General features: G+C 45.1%; 1 long non-coding RNA gene across 2 annotated transcripts in view; it reads left to right on the top strand.

Annotated features, from left to right (window-relative positions):
• The first annotated feature begins 365 nt into the window (after positions 1–365).
• Positions 366–24,385, top strand: part of LOC133221888 (uncharacterized) — a 28,516-nt gene continuing 4,496 nt past the window's right edge. The window contains exons 1-3 of one of the 2 annotated variants that reach the window (XR_009728095.1): positions 366–520; positions 18,651–18,812; positions 21,521–21,567. This is a non-coding gene — a long non-coding RNA (uncharacterized LOC133221888). Of the gene's footprint in view, positions 521–18,650; positions 18,813–21,520; positions 21,568–24,385 lie in introns of those variants that run through there. The other variant, XR_009728094.1, reaches the window with a different exon arrangement.

Below are 24,385 nucleotides of genomic sequence, written 5' to 3'. Positions count from 1 at the left end.
GGGCAATGCTGATTGCAGTTTGAATGCTAGGAGAACACCCTGAGAACACGGCCTACTCATTACACTCATTATTATTACCCTTGCCTTTCCAGATATGCGATGGGTTGACAACAACATGGCTTTGAGAGGGGTTTGTGCAGATCTGTGCATTGATAGAGAGGAGAGCTCTAACGGGGAGGAGGGCAGGGCCTGGGATTGTCTTAATTGGGTGTTAATGGGTCCCAGCTGGGAGATAGGCTCAGCTGGGTGCCATTTGCCCTAATTGATAAGAACCTTTGATTGGATCCTTGGAGGAAGCTGTTGTTCATGGAACCTACTAAAGGAAGGCTGAAAATGTAATAGCTGTTGCTTAAAAGGAGGAAAGTTTTTGTTATTGATATTTGAGGTTTTATTATGATTTGGAAACTTGCTTTGAATCAAGTGGAAGGATTCAAAACCCAACCCAAGAGAGCTCTGTGTGGTGGGGAAGGAGGCTGCAGTGGAGCAAGCAAACATGCTTTGAAGAAAGTTCCCAAGGCAGGTAGGAGAAGGGAGACTTGTCAGGGCTTCCTAACTGGTGTCTGCTTGTTCTACTGCTTGTAAGGAAAAGAAAGCTGCACCTTTCTGCTTCTACTGTGGCACTGCCCCAGTAAGCAAGCAGAGATAGCTTTGTACGTGCTGCTGTATCAAGTATTGGGCTCTGTGTCAGTGTTATGTACAGGAGAAACAGGGTTGAGAAGAGCAGCTTTTTTTGTCTGTGTCTGTGAGCATGCTGGTGATACTGATGTGAATGACAGGTTTTGCCTGATGGTTTCCTTCCTCCTGGGACTTCATTATTACAGCTGTTGCTTGCAGTTGGAATAGATGTGTCCAAAGGAAATAGGAATTTCTGCCTGTCTTTGAGTGAGAGTTAACCCTTTGCAATGAAGAAGGAACTGAGGTAAGGAGAGGTTGTGCACCAAATGCAATCCAGCAAGCCTAATTAGTTGTCTTCTCCTAGATAAATCAAGTCTGTAAGGGCACAGTGCATCTGGTGGGTGGAGTTTTGTTGCTATTTATTTTGCTTTTGTTTTGCTGAAAATACTGGATATTTTTCCTTTGCTTGTGAAATTGCTTCATGGCCCCAGCCGTCTGTTGAGAGATGTCTTAGAGCCCTTTAAATTCTTCACACAAAGGATTTTCCTTTCCTGTAGGAGGAAGGGGTTTAGCAGGCATCATACAACCTCTCTGCAGTGCTGGGCACTGGTAATAACCTCATTAGAGCATCCCCTCTTCCTCTCCCTTTTTCTCTCCAGGACCATAAAGCTCTTGCAGATATAAAGGCAGCTTCCAAGCATGGCTCACCTGCTCTTTGCAGTGCTTGGTCTTGATGCAGCTCCAGGGAGCTCTTTAGAAAGTCCCTGTAAAAGCATCAAATGGATGACTGGATTTTTTTGTTAGGGTGCATGTATTGCCTCTGGTTGGGTTTTCTGGTCCAGGTTTTGTTGCACTGTCAAAGGTTTATTCTTCTATGAGCAGCTTAAGGTACCTGGGCACACCAAAGGTCTGGCTTGCCCAGAGTGCCTGTGAGGTTGTACTTTTATATTCATTAGTACTGGCTTTGTGCAGTGGACTAGTCAGTGATATGGCTGATCTGAGCATGTACAGGACTTGCACTGTTTTTTTACTCTTGTATGCTGTATGAAGTTGAATGCTACTTAATGCAACACAGACACCTGATCTGTCAGAATTAATCTGCCAGCATTTTTTGGAGGTGGAAAAAATGAGTGGAATTGTATTCTGTATCATTTTTATCATGCCTTTGAGCTACAACTGGGCAACAAAATCTAGACTTGATGTATTTTTTGAATCACAGCCTTAGATGGTCAATATTAGATGCTTTCAGAAAGGGCAAGTAAAGAATGACTCTCCTCATACGAACATCTTGGATGATGTTAACCAAGCAAGTCTGGTCTTAACCATCTAAGTTATATCTACCTCTGCCAGTGAAAAAGGAACAGTACAACAGACATCACTGAAACCAGCACAGTCTCATTCCTGAGTGCACATTGCTGACTTACCAGCTTTTGAATTGCTGACAAATGACAAGCTCCTGTAATGATCCAGTTCAGAGGGTACCTTCTTGGAGAAACACAGGGATGCTTCTGGCAGGGTCATTACTGGAAGTCGTTAATCACTGATTTGATATTCAAAGCTGATGGTGAAGTCAAAGCAGGTCAGCATGCTAATGGTCATCAGCGGTGGCAACAACCAATTTCCACAGAATTATTGTCAGCGCACGCAGCAAAAAGCAGCTCAGAAAAGGCAATCTTTTAAATGGGAACCAGTATGGGGTGGGCTGTAGGGGCAGAATGAACTGCTGCCTGACAGGAGGCAGACTTGCTTCTAATTGGGAGAGGCAAGCAGACAGGAGAGATGCAGCTGGAACTCCAGGGGCGAGCACCATTTCTCAGCTGGGGCCATCTGCTGTGATTTTTCAACAGAGAAATTACCCAAGGTATTGCTTCTGCTCAGCATGAGGGAGCTGGTGTGTGTCATGGGTGAGCACTGCCAAGGGGTCAGCCTGTCCTGGTGGCTGGAGAGCAGTCCTTCATCTGCCTGCTCCCGGGTGGGACCTGGGTAGAGCTGTGTTGCTTAAAGATGGGAAATAAATGCTGGGAGCTCTCGAAGTCATGGCCCAGCCTCCTGAGCAGTGTGTTTACATTGCTCTTCTGTGAGCACACTGTCCAGCAAGACTACAGAATGCCCTTTTGGACTCAGTACAGCTGTTTTCTGGCAGACCTAAATGCACCCTGGGAACAATTAAGGCAGGTTCACGGTGTGTTTTTCCCCTAGTCCCATGTGATGGGATGGAGGTACCATCTGCAGCACCGCTGGTGTGAACTGTTGGTTTGCTAACATGGACAATTTGTTGTGGACCCTCTTGCTTGTGTCCAGTGGTTTCCTGCTCTGTTGAAGCAGCCAAGACGGTTTTCTGTGAATGTGACTTGAAAAGTACGTTGATATTTAGGTTTGTTTTTTAAACACCTTGGTGAGTGGCTTTACCTCAAATGTTTCCACTTCTCTTCTTTAGAAGAGCAGTGAGAGCACTGGTTTTCACCAGGAGCCAGAAGCGGTGCTGTCCAGTAATGGTTCAAAGCAGTGAGGGGCTCCCCAGCCTGCCCTTATTCCTGTGCATGGTGAGGGGCTGTTGTGCAAGATTAGAACTAAAAGGCTGTCCCTGCCCTATAAATCTCCCCATCAGACATTGTCCTGTTGTCTCAGACATTTGCTTTTGGGAAACAAAGATTCCAGCTTCATGTTGGAAGGGATTGCTTATTGCTCTAAATTATTGACTCCGGGTATGTGAACCTGAGACATCTTGAAATTACTTCTCCACAGAAGCATATGTGGTGTGAGAACGACACCTCTGGAAATGGAGAGAGCAGGACAACAAGCACTGTTTGATCACACTGACCTTTGCTGAAGGCGGGTTTCCATCTGGGGATGAGGCAGGAGCTTCATCACCCTTCTCTGCCCCTGTGCTTGAGCGGCCTTTAGCTGGTGCAAGTTTTAACTGAAATGGACACACATGTACTAGGAATTGGACTTGAGACCAGCAATTAAATTCACATAATACCTTTGTTGTCCCTGACTTGGACCAGAGTTGAACTAGTGACCTGGAGATGAAAGTCACCATAGTCCTTTAATAGTCCCCTGAGGCAGGCAGGCAGCCCTCTCACTGGCTGTGGCAAAACCCATGGCCAGGCTATTTCCCTGCTTCCCTCAAGTTTAACCCTCTCCCATCCCCCTTCCTCTTCCCTAACTCCTCCAGCTCTCCTTTGCCTGCTGGGCATGACCAGCATAAAAGGAAGAGCAATGAGAGCCATATGCGAAGCCTTTTAACCCTTCTGCAATGGCTTGTGGAGAGTCTGGCTGGGGGTGAGTTGTGCAAGTCCTGGGGTCCTCTGGGTAGCTTGAGCCTCTGGACACTGCTTGGAGGGGGCTGCATCAAGTGGAAATGTATTTGCTGGAAAAGAAATGGGAATGTTCAAGCGTAGACCTGTAACTGGTATCCAGTTGTAGAGCATGAGGCTCCCTCTTGTTCCTTTTCATCTTAATTTGATGTCCTTTACCCTGCTCTAGTCCCCTGCATCTCCCCATGTAGCAGCAATGGGAAGTAAACTCTTAGCATCTGTGGTGTTGTAAGTCTGAGTGGAAACACAAGGAATTTCTCTTTCTCATAATGCTGTCTTCAGTCTCCTTCCTCATGTAGACTAGGAAAATCCCTCTGGCCTTGCATCTTTCAGACAACATGCAAGAGCATCCATTATCCTGTCCTCTGTGTTGTTGAGCCATAAACCTGGAACTCCAGAAGCCAGTGTAATACTGATGTGCCCTCAGGTGGGGTGGTAAACTGAGTGTGGTTGGCTTTCACTCTTTAGCCAAAAGGTTTATGGCTGAAGCTGTCTTGCCTTGAGGACCTTCAGAAACAGTGCTTGAAATGTGTTTCTAAAGGGGGATTAGGCAAACCTGGAAGTATCCCTGAAAGACTCCAACTGAACAGAGCAGGCGGGGAGTGCCTGTTTATATGTTGTTTACCTTGACTTGTCTTTGGCCTGTGTCCCTGCCTTTTCTCGTCCCAGGGTCCTTGCCTGACCCTGTCTTTGGGAGCATGATGCCCTATCTGAAATCTGGAAAGTGTAAGGAGTGAATGGAGACTGTTCCCATCGGATGGCCAAGCAGTGTGTGCCCTTTTGAAGTATCCATAGCTCTCATCCTGTTCCTGCTGATTTCCATGCCTTGTCTGGAATAAGAAGTAACCTCTCAGCATGGTGACTGGTCTTGTTTCCACCTGCAGCAGAGGTGCCATGTTTTGGGTTGCATCCTCACCAGAGAGAGCTGGATCCTGCGGAGTGCCCCAGTCTTGTAGCTGTGATTGCATGGTGAGGAGGTGGAGTTCTCTGACGTGTTTTGTGAAGTCTAAAACCCATGTGAGAGGAAGGAAAAGTGAACTCCATCCTAGGAAAATATCTCATTCTGGTGCTACCCAGGAAGTGTCTTGCTGTGGTCTGGTGAACACCAAGAAGAGACAGGCGTGCTTTGGCAGCAGAAGGCTGCAGTGAGGTTTGTGCTGCAGAAAACTCCCACCCTGGAACGCAAAGGATTTTATGGGCACTAATAAATTAAACCTCATGTGTTGACTCTAAAAATGCAGTGGTAATGAACCAGCCTGGGTTTACGGATAAGGGGAGTGGAACAGAGAGTAATATGCTCATTTCTCTGAGGTCGCTGGACCATCCAGCAGTATGGGTGGGATGATGCCAAGGAACCCATCTTTCCTGCACAACTGCCTCTCCTTCAGGCTCTTGCTCTTAGCCATAACATACCCAAAAGTTCTCTTCCAAAATCATCCCTTTGGCTTTCATCTAGCAGCACATGGGGTACTTGTTAGCTGTCTCTGACAGGTCCTCAGAAAGCCAGGCTTGTTGCCATTAGCCTGGCATTCTGTATCCGGAGGAATGCCTCTCCGCTGGAAAGAAAACCTTCTGGAAATTGGGAAAATGCTGCAGACTCCATCTGTCCCGCTCTGCCTGTTCTCCAGAGCTGTGTCTGCTCAGCAGTCCCCCCTGTGAGGGCTGGCTGCCAGAGCAGTGACATGAGACCGTTCAGAGGGGGAACGTGTTTCTGCAGGTCCCATGCTGAGGGGTGTGCAGGCAGGCGGGAGCTCTGCAGGGCCTTCCACGTCTCCCCAACTGCTGACATGGAAATGGGACAGGCCCCCCCTCCTTAGTCCTCTCCCTCTCTCACAGATGTCTTAAGGACCTTAAAAGGTCTTGTATGTGGGCTCCTGGCCCTGATGAGGCAGAAGGTGCCTGCAGGCAGAATAACCCCCTCTTGGACAGCTGGATGAAGACATCACTCATCAAGCATCAACCCTTTCCAGGTAACAAAACTCCTGCTCCTCCTTTGCAGGTATGTCTGCAGTCACACGTTCACACCTGAGGCTGTCAGCCTTCAAAGCCCCTTCTGCCCCGCACTCTGTGCTCGCCTGCATTTGGGGTTTAGCCAGGATGGGCTCCAGTCCCAGCCAAGCACCTCCTGCCTGTCAGGGTGGTGAGGAAATCTCAGCACAGAGAAATAGAGTCCTGCAGGAAGGGGACAAATGTTCACTTCCATGCTGGAAGGAGTCATTAGGATCTGGTACAGCCTTTCTTCCTTAAGCTGCTCCCTACAAACCCCTTCTCCTTCCTGCTTCTTTCCATTCACCCAATGGAGCTGCTCCACCAGCCCCTGTTGCTACCTGTGCCTTCTGATCTCCCCACTATATAATAATGGTATTAAGAATAATGAGCATTTTAATCTTTTTTTTTTATTCCCCTGAGGGTCACAAAGAGAAATGGGAGAGCATGAGAAAGGATTTACATGGATGTGAAGGACATAATTAAGGAGGTTGGTCCTGGTCAGTGAGTCAGTGTTCCTTAGTGTCTTGCTACAGGGAGGTGATGGGATGCAACTTAGTCATCTTACTGTCACACAGGAGAAAAATGAAAGGGTATTCAGCAGCAAGTCCTGAGAGGGACCATACCTGCTTTATGTTGTGTGACAGCAGGAGATGGGACCAGCAATGAAGGCTATGGCTAAGCTGTCTGTTCAGATACAGGTTTGGGGTTTAGGTCCATGTCCAGTGAATTTTGGCTAGTCTGCTCCATCTGGAGATCAGGCAAGAAGGCTGCAATCCCCTTGTGTAACAACATGAAGTGCACTAACAAGTGTATTTTGCCTTAGAATGTGTTACAATAGATTAGATGATTGACCTGTTAAGCTTTCTGGCTTTCTGTAGGGTTTTCACTTTGTGGTGTCAAAAGCAAATTGAGTACTGTATCTGCCTTGTGTGCTGTGCTGTGCATGGGGAATGGGATCTTTGAAGCACTATTACGTGTTTTTTTTTTGCTGGAGAAGCCTCCCTTTGGACCAACAGGAAATATTTCTGCAGTCCTTGCCATGTGTCCCAGAACATGAATTGCCTTTAGCACATGGGGAGGATGCTGAAAATAGCAGTGTGCAGATCTTGGGTGTGTGTGGGGGGAACTCGATGGACACATGGTAGGCACCAGGAGTGAGGCAGAGATGGAGCCCTTCCAGGGAAAACAGCTCCGTTATGGGTCACGGAGTAAACACAGATGTCTTGAATTGTAAGTAGCTGGAGGAAGTGGAGCAGAGCCACTGCGTGGTTTGCAGCAGAGGGTTTGCCTTGTGGGCAGGTCTGTGGGGTGTTTGCAGTGCAGGAGCAGAGCCCAGCTTGGGGGTTAGCTCTGGGGATGCCTGTGTGGGACTTTGCAGTCACCCCGGTCCCTCAGCTGCCTGGGGGCAGGTCTCAGGTTGCCTTTCAGCCTGCCCTGCAGGCTGGAAGCATTCTGCTTCCACCTTTGCCTTCCTGCTCGTTGCATAGTGCATAGCTTTGATTTTTGGCTTGAACTTTTGGTAGGGGCAGGGTAACTATGGCACAGGAAAAAGGCAAGTAACTTGACCAAAGTCATGCCTCGTATGTGTTTTTATGAGAGAGAAAAGCCAAGACTTGATCTCCCATACATCACCAGGCAATCCCAGCTTTGCTTACAGCCTGAAACCTTGAGAAAGAATATATGTAAAATGAGCCACAGTCATTGTTAGTCAGAATAGGGAATGTGCCCTGAGAGAACAGAGAGGAAGGTTCCTTCCCAGGTAAACTTGAGTGCTGGTATTTCAATTACTTTAAATATGAGAAATAAAAGGAAAGAAAAACCAACAATGATTTTAAGCAGTGACAAATAGCTGATCCACTTATTCATTGCTGGGTGAGCAGTCAGGGAGGAGCACCAAGATGGGATATGTAAGTGCATGTTCGTAGTTGTCCCTCCTGTGCTCTTGTGAGCCCCTAGCTCTGAGGGCTTGGCCACCAAAGACTGTCCAGTGCTTGTCACCAGTTCTCTGTTCATATTGCTTGCATCCTTTGTAGTGACTGAAGAAGGAAAATAAAACTTGGAAAATGAGAGAGGACAAGGGCATCATCCTTTCGTTAAGCAAGTACTTGGAGATCTTTTAGCAAGGCAGCTTTTGCAGCTGAATTTGACTCTGTTTCCTATGGAAGGGGAACAGGAATTGCAGCTGCACAAGTGCTGTGCAATGAGACATGAAGCAGCTCAGATCACTGCAGCTAAAAGGGACCTGGATTCTGACCTCACTGGGCTGCAGGCACTCGCAGGAGGAATAAGAAGTAAATCTGGGCTTATTGCCATGAATAATATGATGTCTTTACATCCTGACCTAATTGTATTAATTCTTCATGGCAAATATCATATGGAAGTGGCTGATTAGTACCTAGCAATGAGAGTGGTATTGGCCATCTGGTGTGCTTGGCTTGGAAGGAAAAAAGAAGATGAAATAAAACTGAAACACATACCTCTGTCCAATAATGAATTAGCTGGATTCATTAGATTTTCGTTCAGATTTGTCTCTGACACTCGCGTATAGCAGTGCACGAGGTGCTTGCATGACTGTATCTAGGAGGAAAGTGACCCTTCCAAGCTGACAGTGTGAATTGTGGTTATTTTGCAGTTTAAGAAATGGTGTCAGCTCTGTTTTACCTGGCAGGTTTTCCTTTGTTCTGGTCAACCCTGTGTTAAGTTTCTATAAGTCCTTATGCAGGGAGTGCAGCTTTTTTATAGGCAAAATTAAAGTCAACCTCTTCTTCCTTCCATGAGTTAAAGCAGACAGAAACTGATGTGTTTCTTATGTCCTTACCTAAGCTTGGAGAAAGCACCCAAGCCTGGTCTGGCAAGGCAGTCATATAAATCCATCTCTTTAAACTCTGCTCACAGCTGGCTGTACAATGACAGGCAGCTCAGACACAAAAGACCTGTCTGTGCTTTTGCTCTTACTGTTTTCCTCCCTGCAGTCCTGAGAAAAGGTGGTATGAGAGAATGGCCCTGCATTGACCTGAGGGACACTGCAGCTTCCTTTGGGGTTTGGTAGTGGAGATATTCCATGAGATCTACCAAGGCTGAGGATCCTCTTCTGGGGCATGCACACTAAGTGAGATTTGGCTTCAGATGCTAAGATATTGTGGTTTTTGCCGAACATTATTCTTTTCTTGGTTGGAATACTCGGGAAGAGCCCAGCTTGGTTTGGAAAACAGAGTGGGAAGCTTGAAATGAGTACTGGAGGGCTCCAGGGGGTTGACAAAGCTGGGTTCCTTGGATGCGTAGGGAGACCAGCCAGGGAACCCAGGTTTGAGTCGGTGGTTTCCATCAGTGTAAGGGTTGGCCAGAGGTGAGCTGCAGCTTGCTCACCAGCCAAATGTTCTTGCTGGGCTGGCTACTTATGGAAGACCTGGGTGTGCTAGAAGCTTCCTGTGCTCTGCAGCACTTCTTCCAGAAGGTTACTGGGGATAAAGGCTTCATTTCTTATTGTTACCAGCAATTTCTTGTACTATATCTGTGTCAGCTGGGATAAAGTGAATAGCAACAAGTTTGTTTGGGTGGTTGGGTGCTGGAATAGGTAGAGAAAATGGGATGAGACCTCTTGGCTGAGACTGTAGAGAGCGTGTCTGTATGCTCATACCTCAGAGCTGGGCTAGTCCTATGCTGGATCTCTGGAAAAAAGGAGGTCTTGAAGAAAACATCAAGGATGGTAAAAAGTGGTGGATACATTTCTGAAGCAATTTAATCTGAAATCTTATTCAAGGAGAGCTCATGGAGCTTCACTTGAACAACATGTGCTATAGACTAGATTTAGGTTCAAATATACAACATATTACTCACCTTCATCCATTCCCAGGCTCAGCTTCAGCCCTCACCTCTTCACACCTCCCTTTGTCATTACAGCAGCACCACAGGCTCCCCTGAGCATGTTGTTTTCCAAGGGTTTAGGGTGATTGGGAAGAGACAGTGCTTGCCTGAGCTGGTTCACAGGACACCCTGCGTCATTAAACCTGGCTGCTTATGCTTGATGAAGCATCCTGTGTGAGCATCTTCAGCTGTGGACTGAAGGAGTTGTACCTGACAACAAAACTGCTCTCTGACAAAGAAACAGGGCCCTGGGTCTAGGGAGAAGCAGAAATGTGGAGTTACCTATTGAGAAAGAGCAGCACTGTGAGCTAGCATGAGAGCCCTGATCCCTTAGTCCTAGGTACAGTTACAGGGAGGAGCTGAGTGCCTTTGTCTTTATTCCCCATTTACTATGTGCCTAATGAGCTCTGGTTTTGCTTTTAATTTAAGCCTGTCCTTCTTCCCTCCCCAATAATTAATGATCAACACCATAATGTAGCCTGATTGCTCCACAGACCAGGAGTGCTCTGTAACCATGGCCTCTAACAGGCTCCTTATTAAGTGTACTTGCTAGGGAGACAAGCTGGGGGCAGACTACTGCAGAGTAATCTATTTCCTGAGCACTCCAGAGTTGCCAAAGCTGTGGACCAAAGGATGTGTGTGCAGAGCCATGAGAGTCATCTGTCACTGGCTTTACTGACAGATGCTCTTAATTGTCCAGGCCTTTCTCTGAAGGATGAGTCATGGTCATGCTGGGAGAGCAGCGAGGGTTGTTCCTCCTTGGATTTCAGAATGAGTGGCAGATGTATAGGGTTGCTGCAAAAAGCCCCAAGTTTGTGATATTCATGGTAAAGTCAGGTTCCCAGGATGCAGCCAATCCTATTAACACTTGGACTTGGTGACCTTGAGGGTCTTTTCCAACCTAAATGATTCCATGATTTTATTCATGGTGCTGGAGGATCCAACCTGGTGGTGTCGCAGAGTGAAGGTTTACCTCCTGTGGGCTGTGACTTCCAGCCCATACTTCTGTTTCCCAGTCCTGTTCCACCTTGACTAAACGGGGTCTTTCCCTGGATTTATTTCCATTAGGGTTATAATGATGGATTTAATTTCCTGCTGTAGATATTAAGCTGGTTCCAGGGAAGTATTTCATGGCTCTGTGTGCTGATAGCAGCAGACAGCTGGGGTTAGGTGACCCCATCATGAGTTTTGCTTGGACTGCAGGTTTTGTTCTTTTCAAAGGTTCAGGGCTGCCACTGAAGATCTTGCTGTTGAGCACTGAAAGGTGGCTGTTGCACTGGGAGCAGTGAAGAATTGGAGTGAGATTTTCCTATTTATTTTACTTAGATGCAAAGAACATCCAGGTGGGAAATGCTTTGATCATTCGAAGAATCTGTTTGGGTTTTGAACCAGGGACCTCTAGGTCAGAGGCTTCATGGCCCTTTCAGTCCCTGGAGAATTGAGTCTGTTGTCCACAGACTGCAGGTACAGCCTGGCTTTCAGTGACTGCTGGCTTTTGAAGCCGAGTGTGCAGCTCCTGCGTGTCCCCTCATGGTCACACTTTGGCTTTTAATACTCTTCATTTCATAAGGCTACCAAAGTGGGATGGGAACCAGCAACCCATGCCAGAGACAGGCCCCTTCACCCCTTACCTTCTTTCCAAACTGTTGTGGTTTGGGTAGATCTGATCAGCCCAGCATCTCCTGCAGCCTGTCTTGGAGGTCATCACATGAAATATTGCAGGTCCTCCCCATCCCCTGCCAGTCTGTTTCTTGTGTAGCTCCTGTATATGAACTTGCTATTTCATGCCCTGAGGAAGCATCTTTGTGATAACATGCCCAAAGAGGGATGGTATAACGTGTACATTAATCCATGTTTTGGATGGGCAGTGTGATGTAACGAACAGTTAAGTGTTCTCTGCATGCTGCTTTTGGTGACAGCACTAAGGACAAACACTGCTCTAGGATCACTCCACTTGCCAGAGAAGTGAACCTCCCTTTTTCTCCTACAAAAAAAGCCCCAATGTTTGTTCATCAACAGTGTAAAAATAAACAGCACCTTGCTTGAAAGCAAGCCTTTGCCAGCTGATTATGGTAAACCTAAAATATACTGAACTCTGATTCATCAGGGCATGATAAGATTTGATGGTTTTATAACTGGCATGTGGATGACTGACTGCTTTATAAATAATAATACCATGTGATTAATGACACATAAATTATAATTAATAGCATTCCATGGGGTGGGAAAGGTGAATTCAGCCAGACATCTTTTCCATCCCATCCCCATCTGAAACAACATGTCTGGCAGTAAAGCATGTGTTAAAGGTATACCTGGTGTGGCACAGTGTATAAGAATGCTGCAGAATGAGTCACAAATAGAATAACCAAGCTTCCATTGATGAAATAATTGGGATAAAGATAATCAGCAAGTGACATCAGCTGCAACTGATGGCACTGTGCAAATATGCATAATTATGCAAGCAATTTGCTTAGCATTGATGGTATCTGTTATGAGGTAGAAACAGCCTGGTGCGCTGTGGGAAGGTGCATGCAAATCACAACAGGGCCAGTGCCTGCTAACTTGATTTAGAGCTTCACTGAACTATGGATAGTCCCTGCAACTGCTTTGCCTCTGGGGAACTGGAATGGTTTCTGCTACCTGCATTTTCCACATGTTTGCAACAGCTGTGACCAAGGCAAAGATAACACCCCCACCTCCAGGGATCAGCAGACTAAGCAAATATATACTTGCATTCATTTGATTATAAAACCCCAGCCACCTTTTACTAACCTGAACGTATGTTTGTTTGTTTCAATGTTAGCAGGACCCCAATGCATTGTTTTGCTTCTCTCCAGCAGTTTTACTGTTTCCAAATATGTTCTGTGCCCCAGCTCAGCAGTAGGTTGTTATTTAAAACAATGCATTTCTCTTATGTGCAGCGCTTTCTCAGAGGTCTTGGCTTGTTCAGGCTTTAGTTGGGCTTTTGCATGCAAATTTAATGTGTCATTGTGGCATACTTAAGAATAATTAATATAGAAGGGTTACTTGTAAATTAGTGCTAGGGACAGATTTGTGAACCCAACCCCAGCAGTGTTTCTGCTTTAAACGCTGCGGCTGATGACAGGTTTGATGTGAGAGTGTCAAGTGACATTTACTAGCCAGGAGTATTTATATTTGGGATGTGTGTGGTTGGAGGGTTTTTTTTCCCCTTTTTTTCTGTTCCCAAATTTTGCAGCTGTGCTTCGATTTACATGAAGAGGGCAAAGTTGTGAGTTTACAGTGTTCCAGTTCCTTCCCTTATTAGAGATCAGAATGGCAATTCCAGCAACCCCTGGGAAAGGGGCTGTGATGTTTTATATACAATATGAAGGCAGCTGAACTTATGAAATCTTGGCCAAGATATAGCCAATATAGACGTATCTGCCCTGGCATGGACTATTTCTCTGTTAAACACGTCGCAGAAGGCTGTAATAGTTCAGGGGCACAAAAGGTGACTCCCTGTTAACTGCAGTACTGTTCTGAAAGCCCAGTGTGAAATACTGGGGGATTCTGGTAAAATGTGAAAAAAACCCCAAGTTGGAAACCTGCAATTTCTCTCAAGCTTGGAGGGGAGGGAAGCCTTGGTTTCAGGATGCAAACTGGCTTGTTATAGAAGGGGATTGGGAACAAACCTCCCCTGGAACAGCTGGGGTTGATCCCCATTGGAGTCAGGATGCAGGACCAGATGGTCACATCTCCTTTGACAATTCTGTTTATTTGCATGAAAACACACTTTTAGTTGAGAGGAAAATTGTAACCATTTCTGCTCTGAACAAATGTAATAAAAACTTCTTTATTCCAAGTTCATCATGGTATCACTTACAGGTATTTACTGAGGAGCAAGAAGATCAAGAAGGGAAACCATCTGCTCTTTTTTGGCTTTCAGGGACCAGCAGAAACACAGGAAAATTTGCTGGTACTTGATATATCGACCTGTTTTCATTATAACTTCACTGTTTCATTCAGCTGAAAGGGACGATACGATACGTCTTGATTAAATAAAATGTTGTCTGAGTGTTGAATTAATTACGTGGAACATGGGCAAGGACTTGGTATTGTATGAATTTGGCTGCTCTGGAGAAACGTCAATAGGCTGTTTGGAAATGATAACTTTATACTCTTGTAATCTTCTGCACAGGGATCTTGCAGCTCTTTGCAAACACTGTATTAAATTTGGTGCAGGTAGGAAAGCATTAGAAACTCTGTTTGTACAAACTAGAGGAGCACTAAGAAAACTTTCAGGCTCTTCCTCTGCAGTTCAGAGGCAATGGGAATTTGATGCACAAAGGTGTGTAGGACTGGAACCTAAATAAACCACTGAAAGCATTTCTGATGTCTCAGTCCTACTGAGTTGTAGAGGAGCTGGGAAAAGAAGACCAGATCTACTGCACTGAAGTCTTTAAATGACCGAATTGTTCTTTGCCTGGTGGCTTACTGAGAATCTGCCACATCCAGGGTTTGGTAAAGAGTGAGATCACTTTAACAACTCCAGGTTGTCTCAAGTCAGTTGTCACATGGGAAAAAGCAATTATAACCCAGGAGGTTCTGATCTGAAAATTGTTTTGGCAGCTGCATTCTTTCTTTAAATATGCACACTAAAGCAACAGCAACGGTGATGGGAAAGATAAATCAAAGCAACAGTCTGAGTGGTGTCATGCTTTGCTTCAGAGATGTGCTCAAAGCAAATTTGAAGCTACCCCCTGGATTTGCCACCACATTTCATAGTTCATTTAGGGCTGGAGGAGGGCTTGAATCTGACCCCTGGAACTTTGCAAAAGTGCTTGAAACCTGCCTTTTTGAAAGACCCCATGGGCAGAGACACAATGAGTGATCTACCCACAACATTTAAGCCCTGATTTGGGTTATACTAAGGGCAATGCAAGATAATAGTGCTGGTTCACTGCCTGCTCAACCCTTCACCTTCCCATAAAGATGGTTAAGGCAGATTCTGTTATGTATCTAAGCACAGAAACCTCCCCAGCCAGGTAGCGTATGTAAATAGCAGACATCGTTACTGGCAATAGTGTGAGATTTTTATAGTGCAGATGTAGTTATATGGTTATTATTTATTTTTATGGTTCATTGGATCAAGGCCCCCAATTTACTTCATAGCTCTCCAATGTCAACAATTATCAGGCAGCTGCTAATTGGGGCTGGATCAGACTCAGCAGCCTATCGCTGAGATCTCCATGGGTGACATTTCTGACACCCCTGAAATCAATGGCAACAAGCCCAATGACACTGAGAAAGCCAGAAATTTATCCTGTTCCCCCATGCCCATCTCCAGTGACAGGTCTGAAGGACTCTAAATGAATCCTGATTTCCATCCTGATAAAAGCTAATGAAGCATGGAGAAGCATCATTAAGTCATAAGTAGTTTTTGCGTTAGTGGCTGGATGCAAGGAAGGGAGCAGAGGAGGGTTTTTTGTTAGTGGTTGTATAAGTAAGGCTGTTCTGGGGAATTCAACATTTGGATATGAGAGAAAAGTAAGGGAAGAAGGAATAATGATGCCATCATCAGAAGAAAAGGGAAAAGACTAAAAACATGAACTTTTTTTGGCATGTCCTAAATTTCGAATTCCTACAAAAGTAGCAAAAAAAAAAAAAAAAAGGGAAATAAAATATGGACTTGGCTGTAATTTTGCTCTCCCAAGAAAACTGCAGCAAAAGTGAGGTTTTTTTTCTCAAACCTTCTTAAGCCTTTAGTTAAATTCAATTTTTCTATGCATCTCCTATGGGGAAAAAAACATTAAAAAATAGTGTTCCCTGCCTAGTTTAATTGTGGCAGAGACCCATGTGTGCTTTGTGATCCTTATTGTACCCCCTGCCAGTGGTCCTGTTGATTTTGGGTGGTAGAACCTGCAAACTTTGTGACAGTTGTAGTGTAAGAGTGGCAGGAGTTGGGTACATCCAACCCGTCTCTTCTGCAGGCTTACATGGCAAATCATGGTGATTTTTTAAACTGTGCAAACGATTGACATATGTGCCCTGAGAAGAACTTAAAATGTGCATTTGAAAGCTTTTTAGCAATAAGCCACTCTTGTGTTGGTTTTCTGAGAAACCACTAAATCTGTTGTGTTTTGCTTGTGTGCCACACGGGCACATTGGAACCCCCTGAACTGATTCCCCCAGCCCCATATTTCACCTTTCTTCTGATTTCTCTGTTGTTTTAAGGCTTTAGATAATAGGCCATGATTCTCAGAATTTCTATTACGTTTTATTAATAGGATGGGGGGAAATTTATCGTCACAAACTTTGAAAGATTTGCACTTGGAGCACTTGCAGCTCTTGAAAAGGGCAATTCATTTGGCTGCCTCATTTGATGGATGGAGACTCTCATCTCTTCCTCCTTATGTTTCCCGGTCCTACCAGCACCTGCAGCCCATGGGATTGGGTCCCCTCTGTGGTCATTCACAGCACTTTGGTGCCTTGGACACCAAGCATGAGCCAGAGCTGAACCCCGACCAGCTGCAGCAGTGGGTTATGGTGGTGGAGTCTGGGCTAGCGCTGGTGGCTGGAGCTCAGAAGATCCAAGTTTTCCTCTCACATCTGTGTATGTGGGTGTGTGTACATGTATGTGCAGCCAGAACAAGTCTGTTCCTGTTTGGGAGATCAGTGTCAAAAGTGTGTTTTGTAAGAGCTGGCCAGGCTCCTGTTTCCACATTACTAACCAAAAGCAGTTAGATGTTTTCTTGGGGGCCTCTGCTTTTACAAATCAGTGCAACAGCTCTCCTTAGAGAAGGAGAGGACATACTCCAGAGCCCTTTCTACAGAAAGCCTCTCCACGGAGGTGCATTAACAGTTCATCTCAGTTTGGTGGGGCTGTGCATTGCATGATAGCAAGGCCAACGTGTGACTGCAACAACAAGGGAAGGAAAAACCCGTACTGGGGGATGGGGACCAGCTTGCAAAACGGTTTCTGCTCCCCTGGTGCTTATAAGAAAGGAACAAGTATGGACACGTTGGGTCTAGCTGTGTGTCTCCTTTTCTCTCTGTACAAATTGTACCTTCTCCAACCCTCCAGAACCATAAAGCAAGGAAGTGGTTTTACCCTCGAGTGTCTGAACACCTGAGGCTAAAAATCCTATTCTTACTTCTGTCTCCCCTTCTTGTTCTTCCATATTGGGTACCTCCTTAATTCATTACCCTCTGTGGGTGGGTGGAGGGTGGTAATCTACTAATTGCAGCAGAGTCCTGCAAGTTTCCATTATTATGTGCAGTGAAAAGCATCTTCTGAGTGTATTTTAAGCATCATTATATGGCTGGGTAAAGGAGTAAGATGTGTTAGCTGAAAGTGGCTTGTGGCTGGCCTGCCTCTGCTAGCAGGAGGAATAGAAGGAGGGGGAAGGAAGGAGAGCATGACTTGCTCCAGTCACTTAACCCATCCCACTGCCTCTTGAGTTGTAGCATCTGGAAGGGGGGAAAACCAGCAAGAGGTGGCCCTCAGGGGAAATAAGACACCTGTGGTGGGAAACAGCTTTTAGTTTCTAGCTATTGCCTGACTGGTTTGTTTTATTTTCCTTTGACACATTTTTTTCCAGCATCCTTTTCTGTCAGACCCAGAAAAAATGGTATTTCATCTGCAGATACAGCCCACAGCTGGAATAAATGTATGCATACCTTCACCTTTGACTAGGCTTAGGTATTTGTCAGGGGGGAACAAAAGTGCTTCCATATTCTTGGGTAAGGATCATGCATTTTAAAAGAAGGAGGAGTGTAAATTCATAGCTACCTATTACAGATGTAGCAACTGGTCTTATTAGACTTGCTTGTATCCCAAATGATCTGTTACGGTGGCTAAAGTGCTGGTTTATAGTCTGAATGAGGGTGTTGCAGTCTGGCCTGTAACAGCTGGGCCACAGGGGGCTGTTTGAGTCACCCATGGCTGTGCTCAGTGTCCTGACACCCAGGCTGTGCACTAAGCTCCTGGGGCTCCTGCCTTTGTCTTATTTATGCAAAGACTTCAATGTCATAAACCAACATTGACAAATTGATATCCCACATGAAAGGATCTGAGGACTATCTTTCCTGGAAGAAATCCTCCCAGATATTCTTATTGACAGTGTTGGAAATAGAAATGGGAATTATTGACTCCCTGTTCAATCTGCAACCAACAGATTCAACTGTTGAAAGAAATCAATCACGAAGTCAGTGTGTGCTTTGTGATATTGCAGTGTTTTATATCCAACGTTCCCAGTCATACCCTTTCCAGTCTCAAGTTTCCAAGTCCTTGGTGGGATATGAACACCGTGGTCTGGTTTTCAAAGCTGCTGAGAACATTCTGGCAATTAGAACAAGGATGTTAGAACTACTCACTAGCCCAGGCTCATGCAGCTGGGTTTGCATGCTTTGTTTCTTCTATCTGCACCTTCAAAAAGCAGAAAACAGCTACCATGTTGCTCACTGCTTACCGTTAATCCAAACAGTTTGAGGATAGTTCATTTTGTTAATTGTTATTCTATTAACTTGCTTTACAAATTATCAGGCTATAGAATTCTGTGCATTAACACAATAAATCCTACTTTGGCATTACTGTTTGCTGAGTAACCTATAGCTGCCAGCATCCAGATTTACCTCTTTGTCTGTTTTCAAGTGTTTTCTGATTAAGTCCATCTCTTACAGTTTCTTTTGTCTCAGTGCTGACTCCTCAACTTTTAAGGCCCTGTCAGAGGTGGGGTTCAAAAGGTATTTGGGAAAGGCTGGTTTGCATCCTGAACTCAGGAGCAATTGTTACAGGTCCCACTTTGCAAACAAGGGACTACTGACACTAATTATTTTTGTTGCTTATTTATCTCTTGATAGTAAATGCAATCCAATTAAAATCATTGCTGTTCCTTGCAGGTGGCATGTTTCTTCATTTGGATTCCAGGAGACATAAACAACAGCAGCTGTGGAGATGACCCTTCTCGGATGGGAAAATTCACTTCTGAAAACTCACTGTGAAATTCACTTCTGTTCAGCCTATGACGCCATGACAAGCTTCCAGCGTGGAGATTTAAGATGGTAAATACTGTAAACCTTCTAATAGGTCTCAATTTTAATGATATTGAGTGAATGGGATCTTGAATTACCAACTGTTTCTGAGCAAATCAAGAAAAGGCACATGTATGCAGGCTGGGGTAAAATGTGCTTTAGCAAAAACCTCGCCCTCGTTTTTCAAGTGGTTCCTGAGAAAATGATCATTAAATAACTGAGGGAAATTGGCATAATGATTCAAAGTTGGACTGGAAAGTTGCGCGCTACATGTGGGTCCTAACAGTGAAATTAGAAGGAACATATACACTGAGCTATGAGACAGATATTGCTTTAATGAAAGGCATAATGGTGACACTGCGTGAACTTAATATTTAGCCAGTGACGTTTGCACTTTGCAAGAGCCCAGGGGAGGCAATTAGGAGGGCTGTAGAAGGAGGGAGTAATTTTACCTGTCAGGTTCGTAAGTGGGCAGCTCTTTGTATGTGTGTGCCTATGTATGCATATTTGTATGTGTATGAATGATCCAGAAGCTAATGAAACGGAGAGGCTTGGCTGGGACTGTCAAGCCTGTGGTTAGAGGTGGGGAAGGAGCTATTTCCAACCCCACAAGATTTATTTCTGGAGCTGGTGGGTAGGTGGGGGGTGAATTAGCAGACTTTAGCCTTCAGGGCTTTCATCTGCTTTAAATTCAGCTTAAAAAATTGCTAATGGTAACAGCCGGCAGGTAGGTTACCCATGTACATCTTACAGATGCATTCACTATATTTCTCTTTAAAACTTGTTCTCTGATTATTCACCCCGCTTCTTGAGTTCTCAGAATGCGACTGGGGAATGGTAGGTGAAGGAGGCTCCAAATTCAGCTCTTGTAGCTCATGGGTTTCAATCCAAATAGCACATGGTTCTGCCCAGAGTTAACCTGGCAAACCAGAGCATTCCTTCTGGGATGGAAAATTAAATGGTGCTGAGCTGGTGTTAAGAGCTGAACAAAAATGGTCCTTGCTCCAGGGACTTGAAAATACCAAAACTGCAGTGCAATTGTTCACTGCTCACAGGAAGGTTTGGCTGAAGTCTGATCTCAGCTTTGTGGTCGCCTTGGTGTTCAGCTAGTGCTAAACCCCATATCTTTCATCTCCATTGCTTTTGGGAGGTGTGGATCTACAGTATTTCATGCCCAAGGCAGATAAAGCTGACGAAGGACAACAAGAGCACAGAGCACCAAAATGCCAAATCCAGAATCTTTTCAGTGTCAAGTTCTTAATGATTTTCCATTCTGAGATGTTTGTAGAGTGATTGTTTGTTTTTTCTCCCCAACCAAATTTTCTGCCCCATCTCAAAGCTCACCTGAGACATTTTTAAGTTGCTTGTTATAAAAGAGTGCTGGGGACAGCACTGTGAACACAACCAAGACTTCTCATCACCATACAGTTTCCTATGCCAACCAGTCTGAGCCATCTGAGCTCCCTGCCTGACCCTTACCACAGGCACTGGGAGGGTTTTAAAGTAGGATCCAAACATCTCCAAAACATGGCTCTGGTCCCTGAAGCAAATAGCAGTGATGGGTCCTGATGTCATTGCTTTTCCTCATCACCCACCTAGGTACCTGCCTCTGCCTGATGTTATTGGCCCAAATCAGCTGGCAGTGTGAAAACATGGGTCAAGTGCTGCAGCAGAGCAAACTCATGATCAAGCAGTGCTTTGAGCTAAAACACTGCTGTGACTCTGAGGCAGTTGTTTTTGTGGGCATAACGTATGAACCAGAGCTTAAAAACTTGGCTTGAACCAAGCGCAGTGAAGACGCCTTAACCTGAGGAATGCTTTTGATAGACGTGTTGTTGCCATATCTCTTGGCTGAGAAAAAGTTGTACCTTTCCTGCAGATTGAAAGATTTCTCTGAAGTCCAAATGCTGTAGGAAAAGCAGCTTCTCTCTTCATTGCGTTTTCCATTTAAAAACTCATTTCTAGCACAGCAGTGAGGAGAAAACTGAAAGCGCATTCAAATGAGCCTTTTAATAGAAAAATTGAATTAAGTATAAATGAATTTCATGATCTTGTCTGAGAGTCATGACTTTTTAAAGATCAGGGACTGATGCTGCAGTTAATGTGCTAGCAATGCTCAGTTACTTATCTGTGAGGAGGAAGGTGATGGTGTGGAGGAGCCTGTGGTGTTATTTTTCCAAGGGCCTGATGGTTTAGCTATCTAATTTGGGAAGCAGGACTATCTCTGACTGACTCTTATCACCCTTTCAACGAGGCAGATAGCAGCCAGCACATTACTCACCATTACTCCATAGATATCTGGTTTCTGAGTATGTGTTATAAAACGTGGCAGCCGAAACAGTGAAACCTCTCAGATCGGGCATGGGGATGTGGCTTCAGCTCCATATGGGAAAAGGTGCATGGACTTGTCCTCATCACCTACTATGGAGGCTGCAAGATTTGTAGTGGCTCTGCTCTGTTGTCACTCAGTTAGTCACTTCTCCTGGGCATTAAAGGATTGGGATAAACTGGGATATAGAAAACCTCCTAAATGATATTACTGCTGCCAAAACTGCAATAAGAAGGGCAACTTTATTGTAGTTAGAAAATAAAGTCCTTCTCTATCTGTTGTTTTCTCCCTGACAGCTGCTTGTGAGGCACCAGGAAGGGATTTAACCTCATTAGCACTTTGCAGCTTTATCATCTGCACAGGGTTTCAATGTGTTGAGATTGGGTAGTTTTTTATTCCTGTTTTGCAGATGGAAAATAGAGCCACACAGTTCAGAGATGCCAACAGCTCCTTGCTTTGGGTGTTAGTGGTACAGCAGAGAGCAGCCTGGATTGCCCTGCACTCATCCAGATTCACCCCTTAGGATGCTCACATGTACTGGATTTCAGTGGCGAGTTTGGACAGGCAGCAAGAACTCCCATCCTTGGGAATGTTCCTTATTTTGGTGCTGGGAAAATACTCTTAAATGTTCTTCCAGTATAAAATTGGGATTTTTCAGAAGAGGGGCTGAAGCATTCCTGCAGTTTTGAAGAGTGCCCTAGGCTCCTTTCTAGCACAGGAAAACTTCCTTTGCGCTTGCTGGGAGTGTGAGGAAAGGAAAAGATGGAATGGAAAGCATTTGCCATTTCCTCCCAGCATGGTAGAGAGGTTTTAGGATTGCACAGGACTCTGATACCTGCAATGCCATGGTGCTGGACTTGCTGAGGGTGTGACAAATACAGAAAATACATATTGCATGCAAGTCCCTTTAAAACAGGGTTCATGCTTTAATCTCCAAAGGTGAAGAAAGGTTGGTAGAGATTTTCTTGTTGCCAGTGACAGAATTTTTTGTAGACGTTCACATTTCACTTTAAATAAAACACCAAAGCCCCCAAAACACTCCAAAATAAATGATCAAGTTCTCTCCATGCCTTCTGATGGGCATTATGAATATTCAGGTAAATCTGCTTGTGGATGCCTGTGACTGGTAAAAGAGTGAAAATGGAGATTGTGGAGGTTAGAAGCCTGAAGAGTCTTGGTTAAAGCCATGAGGATGTGTTGGTAGGAGGAAGGTGCAGACTGTGATTTGTCCTTGTGATGGGTGATGTATGCGTATTACTGGGAAACACCTGTGGCTTTGTTTCTTCATTCTTAAATCTGTCCTAGTGCAAACTGGCCTATTAACTGGTAGCTCACTCATTTGTGTGTATGTGCGTAGTGAGGAGCAGGGGCACAAAGGGGATAATGTTGAGTCACAGCAGTAAGGAAGGATCAAAGATTGGCCATTTTTGACACACAAAAGCAGAAGTGATGCTGAACTCTCTCTAGACCGATTCCAGCTGAACACAAAGCATTTTAACCTCTTAATCCTCACTTCTGAGTTATTGCTCACACATTCAGGGCTTTGTGGCTTTTTGGAGGCTCTCTCCTGTGTGCGACCCTGGTCCTAAGCAAATAGCAAAGCACTACTGACTCATACAGCATGTGTTGAATGTTGAGCGTGGTGTTAACCTTGCAGGCTTTTTGGGTTTCTTCTTTTTTTGCTTCCCTTACTGTTAGGGGAATTCATGGAAATCCTTATTGAGAAAGAAGCAAACCTGAAGTAATTGTGGATGTAGTATCTCTTATCCCATTTGATCTGTGGAAGCTGATCCCAAGTTGCACCTCAGAAGAGTGAGACCCCTAACCTTCCTACACTGCCTTCAAGGAAGCTGCTCTGGGCTCTCCTCTACCATCTTCCCACGTCCCACCAAATGCTGAAAGGTTCCTCCAAGCTTCCCTGGACTGTTGTGACTATGAATCCCTATCTAGCGGTTGTAGGTATGAATGTTTTAGGCCTTGTTTTTTTGGTTTGCATATTTGGGCTTAACATAAACCCCAGCAGAGACTCTCACTTAGCCAAGGCCACTTCTACATCCACTGCCGATGAGTGTGGTGCTCCAGGGAACCAGTTTTATTCCAGGCTTCGCCAGTGATTCATTTCTGGATGCTGTCTGTGTGATTCCCTCTGGGCCTCAGTTTCCTGTTCTGTCAAATGGAGATAATACCCTTTTTATGGCACAGGGTTGCTTTGAAGCCTTTACAAAATACTCCGATGTGTTTGGATGAAAGTTTCTCTAAGGCAGGTTTAAAAAAGCATGCAGCTCTCATTGAGGGGTTTGTATGAAGCGATCGGGATTCCAGAACTGCTCCCCAGGATGAATGTGTCTGTGTTGAACCTTCAGACAATGCTGAGCACTGAAACAACATTCGTGTAACTTTCTAAAAGCATCCACTGTTGGTGCCCATGGCAGGGTTTGCTCCTATTCATTCCTGTTGTTTATTTTATGTAAATCCTTTTCCCTTCTCATTGAAAACACAAAAAAAGGGGGCTGACAAAAAAAAATGAGTTTTGCCCTCTAAGCCCCATAAAATTGATTCATTTCAAAGTTTTTAACAGCGCCAGCCCTCTCATTTTAAAAGAAACTCTCCTCTTTCTCCCGACTCTCATATTATGGGGGAAAAACCCTGAAAGCAGAAATGAAAGCGATGCAGAATTCTTGTCTCTTTGCTTTTTCTCACTCGGGTCCCTTTATGTGTGCTCTGCCACCTCCCCCTCCTCCATCGCCCTCCCTCCTGCTCTGCCTCAGTTCCCATTGAAATGTCAAATGCAGCAGTTGTCTGCAAGTGAAAGAGGGGCTCCCTGGTGGGAACAGCCTGCCCTTCTAACCTGAAGGCCTCGGCTGTTCTCTTCTCCCCTTTTTGGTGTTTCCCATCCCACTTTCTCAGCAGATGTTGTGTGGGGCAGCACAGGCTGTAAAGGAATGAGTTTCTTTTCACCTGGCCATGTGAATGGGCTGGCACAGAAACGCTGGCTTATTCTCCGACTCTGGCAACAGCTTACACAGAAAGAGATTGTTTCTAAGAGCTGTCTTTTCTTCTTTCTTTTTTTCTTCTTAGAAGAAGATAGAGGGAGGGGGGGAAAGGCTGAGAGACACTGGCTGTGTTTTAAGCTTCCTCCTTGGGTGCCAAAGGAGCCCATAGAGTTTTGTTGCTGCTACTTTTGTTCCTTTTATAGTTTCAATTCAAGCCCCAGGCTTTCAGCTCCCCTTTGTCTTAGCCCTGCTTTTCCCAAGTGGTCGACATGAGAATCCTT

This window comes from Neopsephotus bourkii, unplaced genomic scaffold (genome assembly GCF_033783945.1).
Source record: "Neopsephotus bourkii isolate Nb327-2 ecotype Australia unplaced genomic scaffold, CSIRO-AGI_Nbou_v1 NB_1572, whole genome shotgun sequence".
Taxonomy (NCBI): domain Eukaryota; kingdom Metazoa; phylum Chordata; class Aves; order Psittaciformes; family Psittacidae; genus Neopsephotus; species Neopsephotus bourkii.
This window is presented reverse-complemented; position numbering and strand designations above follow the sequence as displayed.